The sequence below is a fragment of the Eupeodes corollae genome, chromosome 3 (genome assembly GCF_945859685.1).
Source record: "Eupeodes corollae chromosome 3, idEupCoro1.1, whole genome shotgun sequence".
Classification (NCBI taxonomy): domain Eukaryota; kingdom Metazoa; phylum Arthropoda; class Insecta; order Diptera; family Syrphidae; genus Eupeodes; species Eupeodes corollae.
In genome coordinates this window covers 31,153,054-31,170,355 of record NC_079149.1, presented here as the reverse complement: position 1 = coordinate 31,170,355, position 17,302 = coordinate 31,153,054, and the positions used below count along the sequence as shown (strand labels likewise).

Below are 17,302 nucleotides of genomic sequence, written 5' to 3'. Positions count from 1 at the left end.
TTTTTATACATAAAACAATTAAACTAGCAATTAAATTCAATTCAAGAAAGAATTGTAAACTCCTTCCAAGACCCTTAATCTGATGCAATAAATCTGATGCAATAAATCAATAAAAATCACAATTGAAATGTTGATTTAAAATAAATCCCCCAAGAGGTTTAATTCTTGTAGCATTTACCAATCTTGTATTTGCACTTAACTCTCATTTAAGCTATTATAAGTTAATTGTTCAATTAGTAGAAAATCGTATAATTTGTACACTTAAGCTAGAGATTAAAATTACAAATCACTTAATCTTTAAAAATATAACTTCAGATTGATTTTAAGTCAGTGAGTTTCTACTCACTTTATCTTTCAATTCGATCTCCAAAACCTTATCAAAGGCTTATGGGCTTAGTAGCTTAACTAAACGGTATATATACAAACATTTCTGTAGAAAAAAATATTGACCAAATGCTTATGCACTTCACCCGATGAAATTCACTCCTAGGTGACAATAAGTGGTAACGTATAACGACGACATTCAGCTGTCAAAACATTTAAAAGCTTTTGACATTCCGCAGTGGATTGTTAGGAGTCAGTTGTTCCTATCTCTGAAATCGGTCCCGAAACAAATTTTGAATCGATATTTGACGGTGTTTCCCTTTGATTAGAAATGATCGATCGGAAATCACACAAAGAAGTGTATTTGTGCATTTATTTTTGTATAAAAATGTATTTTTTTATTTGCCGGACATAAGTTCTTTTTCCTGAACAGCTGATACTTTTATGTTCAAAAGTGAAACGAATCGTTCCACTGATTTGTGTTCCAATTTCACACAATTCCAATAACATATTTCTGTCTGTAAAAATTTGTCGGTGGAGTTTATTCAGCAAATTTTTTTCAATGAAAGAAATTTTTAATGATAGCTATAAACGACCTTTCAAAAAATCCCAATATTTGCTTTCAATGATGAAAACCAATGATAGCTATAACTGCCGTTCTCTGATTTAATTATGAAAAAACTTGAGCACTAAACTGTCATGATTTGAACTCTCGTCGGTTTGAAGGTGTTCAAAATGTTCTCTTCCACAATTTTTGTTATTTTGACGATGTTTTTTTTTCAATTTCCCGGCTTTCAAATTGTATTCCCTTTACTCTGTTATAGTATTCATAGTACACAGAGCGCGCTCTGGACATGTTCAGAACTTAAAAAGAAACACGAATTTGAAGCTCTGAACGATCACAGCTCAAAAAGAAACAAAATTATTTGTTTGACAGTTCGAGAACTGCTTTGAACTAAAAAAGTAAAACTCCAATTATTGGTTTTCATCATTAAAACTAATCATTGGAATTTGTTTGATATTTCGATTATAGCTTTCTGTCATTGGACACAAATCTCCTGCTTGGAATCAAGCATTTCCTAATTAGAATCAATAATTTGTGGAAAGTGTTGATCACTAAAACTGACATGTGGAAACGATTTTGTATCGAATTATAAACTGAAAAATCAGATGCTCATTGAAAACGATTTTTTTATTAAAAAATTAAAAATAAAAATGATTTTTTAGTAAAAACAATTTACAAGTATGTAATGAGACTTCCATTTCAATACCAAATATAACAAAGTTAACTTTCCTAATGGCTTTAAACTCTCGAAACAAAATGGTAAAAATTAATGATAACTATAATTGGCACTTTATACATGAAATTTTTTTTAAATATGTTCTAAACTTAAAGAAAATAAACTTTTTTCGTGCTTAACTTGATAAAAAATCTAGACCATCTTAATCGATTTGAAAACATAAGGAGATTGAAGTGCACGCCTTTTGAACCAGTCTTTTATCAAACCAATAACAGAGTTGATTGTGGAATGTATTAAATCATAACATCTCGGTGGCCAAAATGTGATCACTTCTTTAAGACATCTCAACAATTGCAACAGACTGATTTTCAAATAAGTAAGGCCACAAAACAGCATAACTTTGATGATGGAGAGGCTTTTCAACAATTATTCTTGGAAATTCGGAATTCCACATGCTACAATTCTGTTTATTAATTTAGCCTCACGATTTGTTCATGAAATTCTGAAACATATTGTCTTATTTCAAAGAACAAATACTGTTAGTAATCTATTGGCTTGAGCTCTTGAGATTACTGAACTTTAAAAGCCTTAAGACCTAAGTTTCTGTTCAAAATACGGTGAATGTCTATAATTCTAAAAATTGATAATGAGTTGACAAATCTTGGTTTTCGTCAACATAACAGGTTAATACACATGGTTACAAATTTTGTCCACCAATTTCCCTATTGTCGGTCGAGAAGATGCTTTACGACGTTGAGTTGTCCCAAAAGTGCTTTAGCTTTTGGAGCTGTGAATGAAAATTTTTCAAATTTGACAATTCAATATGTTGTTGAAGCTTGTATTGTTCCATTTTTAGCAATGGCGTAGTTTTTTCTTTTCGAATGTCAAAAGATGACAGCTTTAAAAGTGACAGCTGTCCAAATAGCGGGTTGTTCAAAATGGAACCTTATCTTTTTGGAAATTGAATTGACTTTCTTTTTATATGGAAAGGAAAGTTTATTTTTTTATAGATCAAAAATAAAGTACATACTTCTCTTTACCATAATACTTTAAAAAAAAACTCAAAAAATATCGTCTGTTATTCTAAATCACCATATCTACTTAACATTTCACATAATTCACTTAAATTTAAATTTTACAATTGGTTTGCTATTTATTGCGTTCAAGAATTTTCGCACTCATATAAATACAATATATAGACATACTTAGGTACTTAAGTAAAATACAAATTTAAATAAGAAAACTTCGCACTTATTTCGTTTAACGCAACAAAAATGCATTGCATCTTTCAATGAGTTAAATAAACGTAAGCTTCACACTCCTAAGTATGTCTTCATATATATGTAAATATGTGGTGTTATATCTTTTTTTTCGTAAAATTTGTTTCTAAAAATACATTAAATCATTCGGTAAGAAGATCGACGAGTAAATATATAGTATATAGTACATATCAGATCAGTACAAATATGTATCTATATAATTTTGTATGGCTTGTTCCGTTCGAGTAGATATCAAAGTAAACACTTAATTTTGTTTTATTTTTTAAATCAACACTTCCCCCAGAAGAACACATCAGAATTCAGAACAGAAGCAGAACCTGGCAGAAGCCAAAGCCAAAAGCCAGAAGCAGACGTCTACATTTTTATTTTCTTATTCTTGTTCTTGTTCTTTGAATTTTAATTTTATTTTTTCAAGTTCATTAACAAGACCATGCTAAGGAGCATAAAGTATTCGATAATTTTGTTTTTCCTCTTTTCAACAAGACGTACAAATAATGTTGATGGTTGGTTTGGTTTGGCTTGATTTGGTTGGAAGGTAAGGTACGGTACGTGAGTACACCACTTAAGTAAAGTGTCGAGTGAGTACCTGAAGCTGAACTGAACCGACTACCGAACCGACGACGACGAAGGAGTGAGAATAAGTGCAATAATTAGCAATTGGCCACTTCACCTTCCCACACACACTCTTTTGAGAATGAGAATTTCGTACACACATTTTTGGACATGTACGTAAAAATATGACGTACAAAAAATGACGTGAAGTGTGTGTATACATATATTAGGACTTTATTATTGCATGATGACTTCTTTTATTTCGTTCTTCTAAGGAAGTTCTAACAGGTGTAAATCGTTTTTGTTCTTTGAAACATATTGTAGAAGTTTCTACAGAAAAACAAAGGACTAAATGTCAGTTTATAAGAACCATACACTACATTACCGACATATCATCGAAATATCTTCATTTTCTTATTTTCCGAACTAAAACACAAACAAGCTGTGGTGAACCTGCTGCACTAGACTACCTTGGAAAGAAAAGTGATCATTGAGAAAATGTATGCAAGGACTTATAAGCTTTTACACCAAACTCAATTTCGCGAAATTATCGGTTTTGGTCGAAAGTCTACATCGAAAACTTTAATTTTCTATACATTTTTCGTAAGCCACAAGTTTTCGTAATAACAAGTTTTAATATAAAGCATTTCGAAAACTATAAGCAATTCGAAGATGAACTAAACAAACAAACCTTTCGCAACATTCAGCGCTCAATAAAATTGAAACAAAACAGCTGATGGCTGCTGTTGAAAGAAATATGTCACTTTGAGTTTTTGAATTTTTCCCCAAACCCAGAGGTTTTGAATTTAAATAAACCTTTATTTTGTTGTGGTAAATTTTTGAATAAATAAAAAAAATGTTGCATTACAATATAAAATATGTACTTTAATTTAAAATGTAAAAATGCAGCAGTAATGCAAAACTTGCGTTCATAAATGCAAATACACTGCATTACTGCAGTCGGTAACTCTGTTCAAAAAAACAGTCTGACAGCTGGAATGCGACCAAACCTACAGTCATTTAATTTCTGTTACTGCTCTGCAGGAAAATGTGAAAACAAGATGAGTAGGTAAAAGAATTGAATATTTATTAAATTTTTGGCAAAAAATAGAATGATTTGTAATTAATAAGTTGAAATTTAATATTTATACTTAATAGGGATGAATGAATGAATGAATTTTTGTTCCATTCAAAACATTTAAAATAAGTTTTAATGAAACATTTTTATTGGACATTTTGAAAGAATTTTATTAAGACACTAAGAAACCAAAACCGGCGTAAAGTGCCAGTAATAACTGTCGTTGGTTTGGAATTTTGGAACATTGGAATTTTGTTGACAGGTCGTTTACAAAAATTTCCTGATTGTAATCCACCGACAAATGTTTACTGATAGAATTCTGTCATTGGAATTGTGTGGATCAGGTACTTTTTAACCAAAACGAAGTTAAGTTGGTGGTAAAACTCCGTCCATGGAATTTGTAGACACAAAAATGTTTAAGTGAAATATTTAAACAAAAATAAATTTAAAAAATGTGAAAAATGTTTTCACTAAACACTATACAATATCTGACAGTCGATATTGCAAACATTGAAATATCAAACGAAAACGAGTAAATGTTAAGTATGGACGATGTTTGGGTTTCGAAACTTTTTTCCGAAAACTCGGTTTTGGGTTTGGTGTGAAAAGGCTATTACACTGGTCAGCGTTCATTAAGCTGAACTAGTTTACTCTTTTGCTCTGAATATTCTGCACTACATTTTGAGCTGGTGCAGATGGTGAAAACAAATGTCAAAATCAGCTGATACCATTATTCGATCTTCGTTTGTTAACCAAAAATTTGAAATTTTATCTTTTTAAAATAAATTGCAGCTAACTTTTATAAAAAAGAATTTTTAGTAATGCAGTGTTTTCCAATTACCATTAAATAAATTGCGAAAAAAAGTAAGTAGGAAAGTAAAAAAAAGAAATATCAATCTAATAGTTTAACTAATGACAATTTAATGAGTCTTTTTAAATTTATATTCCTTTTTTTTATATTTTAATTTGTTCAATTTTACTTGTTTTAAAATCTGACGTTTGACGTTTTTGCTTGAATTTTATCTGCAAGTTTTCATGGGCCTGCACTGCATTACACTACTCTACAGTCTACTCTGTCTAATTTCTAATTGAACAAACCCATAATTGTAAGCACAGTAAGAGTGATGCCAATTCTTCTCATTGGAATGACAAAATTAGTGACAACTAAATTTATATGACAGACAATAAAATGCAATCATTTTTTCTTTTTAAAACTATCGGTACCTTTGTACCTACAATAACGTTTGTGTTGGAAGTACAATAAACGTATAATGATAATGATGATGTCGAATCTATAATAAATTATAACCTTGTTATATGAGCTGTGAGTCAACAATAACGGTGATTTGATATAACATAACATTATGACAGCCAGACACTAAATAATATTGTAAATATGATATGAACAAGGTATTATTAATTACATAAACAATTTTTCAAGTATAGATGCTGCTATTTTTAAAAATGGGGAAACGTGTTATTTTTCTATTTTTGACCTAAGATGAATGATAAGTTAAATCAGATAGACAAGAAATGACGTTTGAAGTGTGAACTGGGTATTATTATGATTAATGGATACCTTATTTCACAATAATTATTGTTAGAGAAGTAAGAAGTGTTAATGATGTTTTGGATTTACAAAATCTTAAATGTTAACTATCCCCATTATTTATTAATAAGGTATAAGTATTTCGTTTGAACTTTTCAATCCCCTTTAACTTCAAAATCAAAATCAAAGGGTATTTAAAAATATTGTTTGTAGTTTAAATCAAGTAAAGCAAGAAGAAACGGATTTGTTTAATTAGCAACGGATTAGAGTTTAAACAATTCGATATACTAAATATAAAAGTTAATTGAAAAATATTTTGTAATTCTTTTTATAGTTTTTAATTAATGAGTTCTTCGAAATAAAGGTTTTAGCTCATTAGTTTAGTTGTAAGTTGTTCAGTACGTCAGTAATGTTTGAATTACAGCCTTGTGCATTTTCTTAACAATCCTTTTAAGGTCAGTTAAGAAGAACAATGAATTGGAACACGATTAAAATTACGAATACTCTTAAAAATTAGCTACCATTAAAAAGAATACTTTTATAAATCATTTGTTGATTGTTTTTCCCTTAAGGAGTTTTTAAAGATATACTTTAATTGAAAAACAAAAACAGTAGGATATTTATGATGGAGGAGGCATTACGGAAACTTTTGTTTCAAGTGTATGAATTGTAAAAACAGTTCAAAGAAATGATTTAAGGTTAAATCGGTCCTTCATCTTCTGCAAAAATAATATTTAATGTATATTAGCAAATATGCAGTTAGAGAGTGCGAAGAGGCAAAGTCAAGCTCAGAGATCCAAAAACCAAAATTATTTTTCGTGAAAACTTCCATTTCAAAGAGTTGCGGCTTTTTGTCATTGAAAGCTTTACGAATTCAATTTCCAAGGTCTTGGATAGATTGTGAAACATTGGCTATTTCACGTGGCTCTAATGAAAAAGTAGACATCTATGGCCAAATTTTAACACTTTTTTTCTCTTTTTTTGGAAAGATCTGACTGTAAAATTCCCACATATTTTTGTTGTGAATTTTAACAATTTAAATGCGTTGTTGAAGTATGTCATTCCATTTTTAATAATAGCGTAGTTTTAATTTATTAAAGATCAAATGTGGAAAGCTTCAAAATGACAGCTACTGAAATAGCGGGCTTTTAAAAATTAAACTTTTTATTGGAAAATACTGAAATCTAGTGGATTTTATGAGCTAATGACATAAGCATAGGCCTCAAATACGCTTCCAAGGAAGTTGATTGACTCTTATAAAATAGAGTCAACAATTTAAAAATATTGATGTCGATTTGAAACTTTTGGAAACAGCTATCGAAACGGTGCCTTCTTTAGTATTGTAAACAATTCGCTTATCTCCTTACAGTATTTCTTATTCTTTTAAAAATTATGAGAGAAGTGAGTTTTTGAGGTATCAACGAAAGAACAAATATTATTCGGGGCTCAATGACGGGAGGAGTTTTGGATTAGGAATGTGTCCGAGCCTTCACAAATACTTTTGGCTACCTGACTTTTCTAGTGTTTTCAATCTCATTTACCTGGGATGGAATCGGCTAAGGTGATAGTTGACTATCGCTTTTTTGATAGTCAAATTGACTATGATTTTAATTCCGTCTGTGTAAAATGATTCAACTTAATTCAATTCGATTGATCAATTTCAGATTAAATTTGTCAAAAATTCGTTGTTGCCTTGGTGAAATTTTAAATTGATTCTTATAAAATATCTAAATAAAAGTATCATATTGGCTGCTTTTGAATAAAATTGTTACTTTTCCCGCTTTTTTTCAAATGTCGTAGGCTTTGTCAGTCACAGGAATGTGTTTTTATTGAAGAAACAAAGAGAACTAAGAAAATTTTCCAGATGTTTGTGTAAGCGAAATTGACTATCACATTTTTTTGTGACAGCTTTTTAGGTATCAATTTGACTATCTACTTAAATAGATCAAATTCGATCATTTTGATTCTCATTTATCAATAATCACTTTAGCCGATTCCATCCCTGTAATAAGAAAGATAGTAAAACTAAATCATAACCGAAACACGCCTATTTTTGCAATCAGCAAAGAGGCTTGGTGCAATTGAAGTATTTTTCTTATATGATAAAAAAAAATACTTGTTATGGATTTATCTAACCTTCTTTTGAACTGTTAAAAAGCCGTAAAAGATTGTTCTTAAGTACGCATTGATTCGTTTATAAATCGGTGAGTTTACTGAGGGAATTAAGACAACTTTCTTCTACAATAAGAAAGTTAATTCTTGTGTTCGAAATAAATAAATTGAAACGAAAGGCGTCTTTCTTAAACAATCAATACTTTCAATATTTCAAGTCAATACAAAACATTTGAGAGATAGTTGGCGGTCGTACTAAATATTTAAGATTTAGGAGCCGGTTATAGCTATCAGTAAAATCCATCAGTAAAATTTGAAACCGGAGGAATCTGAAATGTTTTACTGATGAGCGTTTATAGCAATCAGTAAATTTACGTCATTAAATGTTCTTTTCTTTCGATCATAAGATCGAGCTTCGCGCCTCAGACAACTATTGCTTTCTTCAGTAAAATTTTTAATGATATGATCGGAACAGTAAAAAATTGGAACACCAACAGTGAAACGAAATGGAATTTCATCATTAAAACAATTAAAATGGATTTATAAAATTAATAAAACTTTAAACGCATTGTTTCTTTTTGGAAAAAAATACTTGAACATAGGATTTATCTTATTGCATCAATCTTTTGCTAGAAATAAATCTGTAATATGTTCAAAAACTAAAAACAAACATTTTACTGATGGATTTTACTGATAGTTATTAGCGATCCCTTACATGAAAGAATTAATTAGATTTGAGAATTTTAAACAACGAAACATAGTAGATTGTTATTTAAGATTTTAAAGTATGTATTTTAGTAACTTTTATAAACGGATGGAGTTTCATTGGAACTTGACTTAGTTCAGCTCTGATTGAAAGTTAATTTTGCTTCTTATCAAAAACATTTTAATAATTCCTGATTTCTTACGAATAAAAAAATAAATGGTTACGAGATGGTATTTGCATTCTAAAGGTCAATAATTATTTATTTATTTATGTATTTATTCGTCTTAAAAGTTACACACTCTATTTAGACTAATAATTATTATACAAAACATAAAAATAAAATACATAATTTACTAATAGCATTATAACAAATTTAGTAATTTATGTTTCAAAACATTTCTACTAATATTAAAATCAATTGCAAAATCATATTCATTAAAATCCATACAAGCTCTTGTGATAGAATTATACTTAGCATAGCTTGTACTGTCGTAAGGAACACTTAAGAAATCATAGTCACGAGGGCGTAAGTTTCTAGAAGGCGCATTAATAAAAAACATACATAGATAACAAAACTGGACAGTCAATTTCAAAAATCAAAGTATTGAGTTTAATTTTCTTCTCAGAGCAAAAGGTTTTAGATCAGTTAAAATACACTCGTCTCATAAGATGGAACTTTTAAATAACCAAATATTTTTCGTAAGACAAACTTTTGGAACATTTTTTAAACTTTTTCGATACGACAGATGCTAGACACGATAAAGGGGCTCTATATAATTTTTGAATTTCGAAAAACAAACCCTAGCACAGAGTTCGCTTTTCAGATCGCATGGTCTCAAGGGGATATGAATACCCTTATAATGATTATACACAGTGCGAGTAATTAGGAAGGGAGGATAGGATTTGAAGGGAGATACCGATGCACATTGGTTTTGAATGCCTGCACATTGTAATGAGTGTGAAATATTGAGTCTGGTAAAGCATTCCACATTCGTGTAGTGCGACTAAAAAAAGAATCTCTGAACTTAACAGTACGACCGAAATTGGGCTCAAGGGTAAACTGATGGGCATTCCTAAAAGAACGAGTTTTACGGTTGAATTGTTTGAGGGGAGGAATGCAACTGGCTATTTCATTAGAGCATTGCTTATGGAAGTAGCGATAGAATAATGAGAGACATGAAACCTTACGACGACGGTGCTCGAGAGATGCAAAAGTTTCAGTTAGACAATGGTCACCTATCATATTTAGAGCTCTCTCTTGAATTCTGTCCAAGAGACTCAAGTGGGTTATAGGAGCACCTGCCCAAATATGGGAATTATACTCAAGTTTTGGACGAATATTGCGACAGTAGACAGCATTGAGTTTTCGAAGCATTAAATTCTACACGGTTTTTGATTCCCCATTAAACAATGCTGTCAAGATCTGAATTTAATGAGCTTATCATACGCTGCCGTTGGTAGTCCACATCCGAAGAACAAGGATGAGAATCTAAAAACGAATATGAAAAGCTGAGGGTACTGTCATCCGCGAAACAATTTAGTGGCTAAGAAGTTTCAGACAAAAGATCATTTATAAAAATGAGGAAGAGCGTCGGAGACAAAACGGAGCCCTGGGGCACACCAACGTTTATTTTGTGAATATCAGATTTGAACCCGTCCAATACTACTTGAATTGAACGGTCCGAAAGGTAATTTCTAACCCAACGAATACCAATACCAAATGCACGCATTTTCGATAAGAGAGCTTGATGCCAAACTCTATCAAATGCTTTTGAATATGTTAATTGGGAACTTCATTTTAGAATTGAAGATTACGCCTAGATCCTTATGACTATCAAGTCTTTGTAAAATGTCGTTTTCAAGTTTATAATTATAATATAATGGACTGTGATTTCTAGAAAATGTCGCAACGCTACATTTCTTATTGTTAAAATATAGCCCATTGATATTATAACATTTAATTAAATTATTTAAATAAATTATGGAACTGAATATTTTTAATTCGTCAGCAAATAGAAGACATTTAGAAAAAGTAAGATGTAATGGTAAGTCGTTAATAAAAATGATAAAAAGAAGTGGTAAAAGGTGACTACCTTGAGGAACACCCGAAAAATGCATAATTTCCTTAAACAAGGCATTATCAATTTTTACCACCTGTTTTCTTCCTACTAAATAACTCCACATTAGGAGCTGAGACTTGAGAACGCATTTCCATCTGTCATAGACAAAAATTTGAAAATATTGATAAATTTGTAGTAGTGGATCTACCTTTTAGGAAACCATTTTGGTAAACTGAAATGTTATTGTGAATAAGATCATACAATTTGTTTTTTACTGCAGTTTCGAAAACCTTAGGAATTACCTGCAGTTTTGCAATTGGTCTGTAATTTTCAATCGAACTTTTTGTACCTGATTTATGAAGGGGAGTTATTATAGAGTATTTCCATTCATCTAAGAACTCACTATTACTTAAAGAACTGTTAAATATTATACAAAGTGCTGTAGCAAGTATTTAGCACAAGTATTAAAAAGAATTGGTGGAATATTGTCTGGTGAAATAGAAAACCTTTTTTAAGAGATAAAACTACTTGTAAGACATCATCTACAGATAACTGCAAATTACCAAGATCAACCATAGGATCTAAATATATATGGTGTTAGTTATTATAACAACAAAAATAATTTAAAAAAAAACATTTAATCGAATACATATTGGAATACATTTTTAAAAATAGTTTTAAGATTTTTGTATAGGTAGGTCTAAACTTAGCCTTAAATTATTATATTTCAATATTCTTTCAACATTACTTACATTTGGAGCAAATATCGTGTGTTTTTTAAGTAGTTATCCAAAGAATTAATTTGTATTTATTAAAATTATAAATACTTGTTGTATTAGTTAAAGTTGCGTTTTTAGTGTTTGTTTTTAGGAATTTTTGTTAAGCTTCAATCAGCTTTTAATTATAACGTTGACGAATAATGTGTATATAAAATATAAAAACAAAAATTAAGTACAGAAGCACAGTCGTTGTTTAAGTATATTTGTTGTTTTGTTAAATTGTGTTTTTTTTTTTAATTTTTTCGTTTTTGTCACAGTACAATATTTTTGTTTTGTTTCAAAATTCACCTTTTTTAAAGTTATCACTTGTTTATATATCAGTTTTTAACATTCGTATCACATTTACATGTGGTTTTTTTCAAAAACAACTATTTTATGATATACATTTTGTATAAATAAATTCTTCAAGTTGATATACTAAAAATTTTAACTAAAATGAAAAAATAAAAATTAGTTAACTTATTGAGACAAATATCTAAAAAAAAATTAGTTAACTTATTGAGACAAAAACCTAAATTTCACTTTTGAAACAGTTTTTGTTTTCTTCAAGTTTAAAAAAAAGAAGAAAATCAAAAACTATTAAAAAAGTGAACACAACGACGATCGTTATGTATTCAAGACAGTCATCACAAATTGTCGTCATACTGAGACGGAAATGTCGGAAGTAGTTCGTCGTTGTAAATCAAAAAATACGAAATGTGCATAGGTATACGTATTTCCTGATAAGTGCGTTTTAATTTTTATTTTTATTTTTCAACTTCATGCCAATGTTTGAATTTTATATCTATATTTATTTTATATTTTTATCTTATCGAGATATTTGCATTAATGCTCTGCCGCCAGTAAGAAATGATAAATTTTGTAAGCACATGCAGTGAATATTTGATGGGGCACAAGGTGATGCAACAGGTAGGCAGACCGAAACTAATTGATACCTTTTAATGGAAGTTAAGAAAAATCAAATAGGATATCGTGAAGATAACAAAATAAAGAAAGATACCACACCACCACATGTACTGTAACGTAATGTAGGCACCATCTTAATAAATTCATTCATAAAAATAGTAAAGCAAAAAGAAACACAGTTAGTTGCGTATATTTGCAAGCATATCTCTACAATCAAAATTTATTGCAAACGGAAGTTATCACATTAAGAAATGAAAACAAAAAGTCTCAAAAGCGGCAGAGCAAGTCAGAAAAAGTATTGTAAAGTTTCGACCGACGAACCGGGGGGTAGACAAAATGCAAAAGTAGGCAGTAGTTTACTTTTGTTTTATTTTCGCAATTTAAAATCCGCGTGTATGAACTTTTTTTCGTTTTGAAAACTATGCACTGTTATTCCAATAGATACACTTTTTAGATACAAAGTTTATACACTGTATGATCGCTGCAGATCGCTGTAGATCGCACAAAAGTGATCGTATAAAATGCATGCAACAAACAGCCGCCACCACCAACATTATCTAGAAATGCATCAGCAGCACATCATCACAGCCGCCTCCACCAAACCCGGCACCTATTTGTTTGGTTATTGTTGCAGCAGCCAGCGCAAGAGTTTAAGATTCACGTCCTAGTAAAAATTTGTCGGATTAGTGGTCACACATTTTACAGTTACCGCCGCCGCCGCCGCCAACGCCACTGCTACGCTTCTGCTTTCAAAAAGCCGACAAAAAAACGCTCAGTCACAATCGAATTAACTCAAATAAAATTACATTTGTTTATTTAATTTAATTAAAGTCTGCACACACTAAACTGACCGGTCGGTTGGTCATAAAACTATAGAAGACAACCAGATACCGCAGACAGACGGTCAAACGGGCGCAGGCGGACGGACATAAAACAAAAGAACTTCACTGGCGATAATTTTTAGTTTTGGGTTTTAGACAGGTAACTAGCAAAATTTTAAAAGACATCAAAAACACTCAACTTGAGTCTTTTCTAAGGACACAATATCTTATTTTAACGTCGCTCGTCGGATGCAACAGGTAGACGAATTCTTCAATTGTTCTTAATTAGATTTTAGAGACCAAAGAAAATTGTAATTGTAAATTTTTCTGATCTGATTTGACCTTTTTTTTCAGTCGCAGTCTCAGTCTCATTTTGATGCGAATTCTTCGTTGTTCATTGACAAAAATTAAACCGCGCGTTTTTCAATTTTCCATTTTTCATTCAGCAGAATTAAAAAAAGTGCCGCGCGATACAAATACAAATTGATGATGATTAAATAGAAATAGAAAATAATTTATAACAAAACAAAGTGTACACACACCCTTGGCGAATTAGATCGAAATCCACTGAATAAGTTTTGAGAATAACGTAGTAAGTATGTAGAAAAATCTTAAACCAAATTCACACTTGTTCTTTTTTTCTTTTTCGAAATTCAGAAATTTGTTTCTTGTATTTCTTTACTTTTTATTTTGTGTTGCTGTGTTGCAAAGCTGAGAGAGAATAAAGAGAGATGCTTACTTGTTGCTTCTTATTTAAGGACTAAACAGAAAATTACTGAAACGAATGTATTTGAAGAGTACATCCCCACTCTATAAAACAGCAATAAAATGAATGAAAGAAGAATAAAACAAAAAATTGAATTATACGAATCGAACGGAACGAACAAACGACAGCGGGTGAAGTGAAATGAAATTCTACTCAAAGCACAGCACAGACATAGGCTAGGCACATTGTATACACATAGATGTTGTTGGTGGCATGGCGTGGCGTGGTAGCTGCTGGCAAATATATATGCAACATCAGGTTGCTTGGAAAATTGTTATCAGCAACATTTGGATTTATTTCTATCACAATCAGAAAAGATACCTTTTTTCAAACTAAATATTACCGACCTTTCTTCATCATGTTCTGATATGAGTGAAGACATCAGCAACATTTTGTGTTTTAGCGGTTATTTAACATTTTTCAAAATATATCTATGAACTTTAGTTCCATTTTGTCCGAAGATACTCGATCAATTGTATTTATTCTGCAATCGATCTAAGATACTTCATCATCTTTGCAGTTTTCATATATTAGTTACATCTCATTCGTAACATGTTGCAAATAGTGTTTGAGTGAAACTGATCAATTTTTGAGTGGAAGTTTCATTTTAATTACATTTCATGTGAGATGTGAGTGTGGGTAAGGTAGTTCGATGAATTGATCATTACATATTATTATTTTACTCTCTTCTGTTTTTTAGTGAGATCGTTTTTGTGTTGTTGTTGTTGTTTTTGTTTATTTAATGTTGCTTCTCATAGTTTTTGCTCTTAAAGTTAAGAGAAAATTCTTGGAAAAAGGCTGATGCACCAATATTAATGGTTTATTTCTCACTCAACCTATAGGTAACTTGGGTGTCTGTACATATGTTCACTTTACCTATAACAACAGGTACTTGAAAGAATCGAACAAGTGAATGGATTTTTAGATGGCAATGACGATTAACAAAATAAAATTAAAAAAAAATTGGATTTGGGGTTTTTCTTTTGTGTTTACTATGTAATGGTGTTTTGTTAATTAGTAGTTCTTGGTTTAAGGGTTGCCAGGTGTTGTCTTCTAAGAAAATTTTTAATGTTTTGAGAACTTTTTTTTTATTTTGAGAGCTTCGAAATGTATAGACACAATATTTAAAGATCTAACAAAATAAATTGGGTGACGCAACAGTCCGTTGAGAACTAAGGCCTAGTGACTTACAAATTCTCAACCATTCCTGTGTGCGAGTACTGTTGTAAGGGATGGAGGGGACCTACAGTTTCAAGCCGAATTCGAACAGCTAATTTGAGGAAGCACTTTTTCATGACAAGAATTACTCCTAGCAAAGAGGCAGTACCAGTGAAAAAAACTTTAGATGGCATAGGCAAGGATCGAACCTAAGACCTCTGGCATGACAGTCCAACGCACTTTTTTTAAAATTAATTTTTATTATTTCATTCAACCTATCTTAAAGCTAGACAAAAATTCATAAAACTACCCTAATTATCCATAACTTAAAACTAACTTAATATTCCCATACGGACACTCTAAGTTAAACTATAGGCCTTTCGGCCCTAAGATCTATTTTAACTTCAATTCAATTTTATTAACTTCCCATAGGAAGTTATTGTAATAGGTCCGATTTGTCAAATCGAAAATTTTGACATTTCTCAACGTTTCAAGGTCCCTAGAGTCGAAATAAAAGATTTTTAGAAAGATGTCTGTGGTAGCGTGTGTACGTACGTTCGTACGTCCGTACGTTCGCGACGTTTTTTTCGTCCTCCATAGCTCAAGAACCAGAAGAGATATCAACTTCAAATAAATTTTATTATACACAAAAAAAAATCAATATAACGGTTTTTTTATAAATCAATTAAACTGAAAAAAAAATTTGTCACCTCCAAAATGTTACGACTAAAATATGATTTCATCTCCAAAACAATTTTGTGAAACGAAGAATAATGTTTTTGACATCTGATAAAATTTAGAAAAAAATCGAATTGACAGTTTTTTTTTTACAAAAAATAAAACCCTAAAAAAAATGTATAAAAGTTGGTAAAAATTGATTTTCGATTCAAATATCTTTTCAAGACTTTGAGATATTGGCTTTAATTTACTTTTATCTTTCAAAAAATATTGTTGTCAACATTTAGTAACATTTTGAAAAAAATCGAATTGACAGTTTTTTTTACAAAAAATTAAAAATCAAAAAAAAATTTATTAAAAGTTGGTAAAAATTGATTTTCGACTCAAATATCTTTTCAAAAATTTGAGATAATACCTTTTCATTAAGTTTTACTTATAAGATGTATTTTTTTCAACATTAGCACAAAGTTTGAGAAAAATCGAATTGACAGTATTTTTACAAAAAAATAAAACCTAAAAAAAATGTACAAAAGTTGGTAAAAATTTACTTTGGACTCAAATAGCTTTTCAAAAATTAAAAATATTGGCTTCAAACTTATTTTATTTCACAGAAAATATTGTTTTCGATATTCAGTAATTTTTATATAAAAATCCAACAATCCGTTTTTTTCATAAAAAGTAAAATCTACAAAAAATAGTACGCAAATTTGGTAAAAATTGATACGAGTACATATAGACAAACTTTTAAGCAAGACAAATCGACAGACGGGATGGGAAGTTATAAGTGTGGGTCGCATCCCAGCCTCTTTTTTATTTTTGTATTAATGAGAAAATTTAAAAAACTAATATCAAACAGTCCAAAGCACTAACCATCATACTACGGGCACTAATTATTTAAAGATCTATTAAGTTAAAAAATAAAATGCATAAAGTTAATATAAAACGACATGAAGTAATGAAACCCATTCGTCATATGTACCAGTTTCAATTTTATTTACTACAATCTTGACGACGACGTTGACAGTTTAGAACAATTAAAAGAGTATTTAAGAACTGAACACTTTTGACTAATGATTTATTTAATTTGCGTTTTCAAAAGTAAATGTAAATAAAACACATATAAACGAATTCGGTTCATGATATTTCTTTTTTTTATTATAAAGTTTGAACGTTCACATTACGTGTAAGACACTACATGATTTAAATGACCACCACGCGAATTGTTGCAAACATTGATTCTTTTGAGGTTATTTTCGACCACTTTTTAACATTACATGGGCCTTACATCACCA

The 17,302-nt window shown here is 30.3% G+C and overlaps 1 protein-coding gene across 4 annotated transcripts in view; it reads right to left on the bottom strand.

The window, feature by feature from the left end:
* Positions 1-17,302, bottom strand: part of LOC129948954 (ion transport peptide-like) — a 90,887-nt gene that overhangs the window by 35,605 nt on the left and 37,980 nt on the right. Inside the window, exons 1-2 of one of the 4 annotated variants that reach the window (XM_056060111.1) lie at positions 14,091-14,232; positions 11,655-12,111 (exon numbers count right to left, since the gene is read on the bottom strand). The exons of 2 other annotated variants lie outside the window; for them this stretch is intronic. The gene's annotated coding sequence lies outside the window, so the exon portion shown is untranslated. Of the gene's footprint in view, positions 1-11,654; positions 12,112-13,948; positions 14,233-17,302 lie in introns of those variants that run through there. One more of the 4 variants, XM_056060112.1, reaches the window with a different exon arrangement.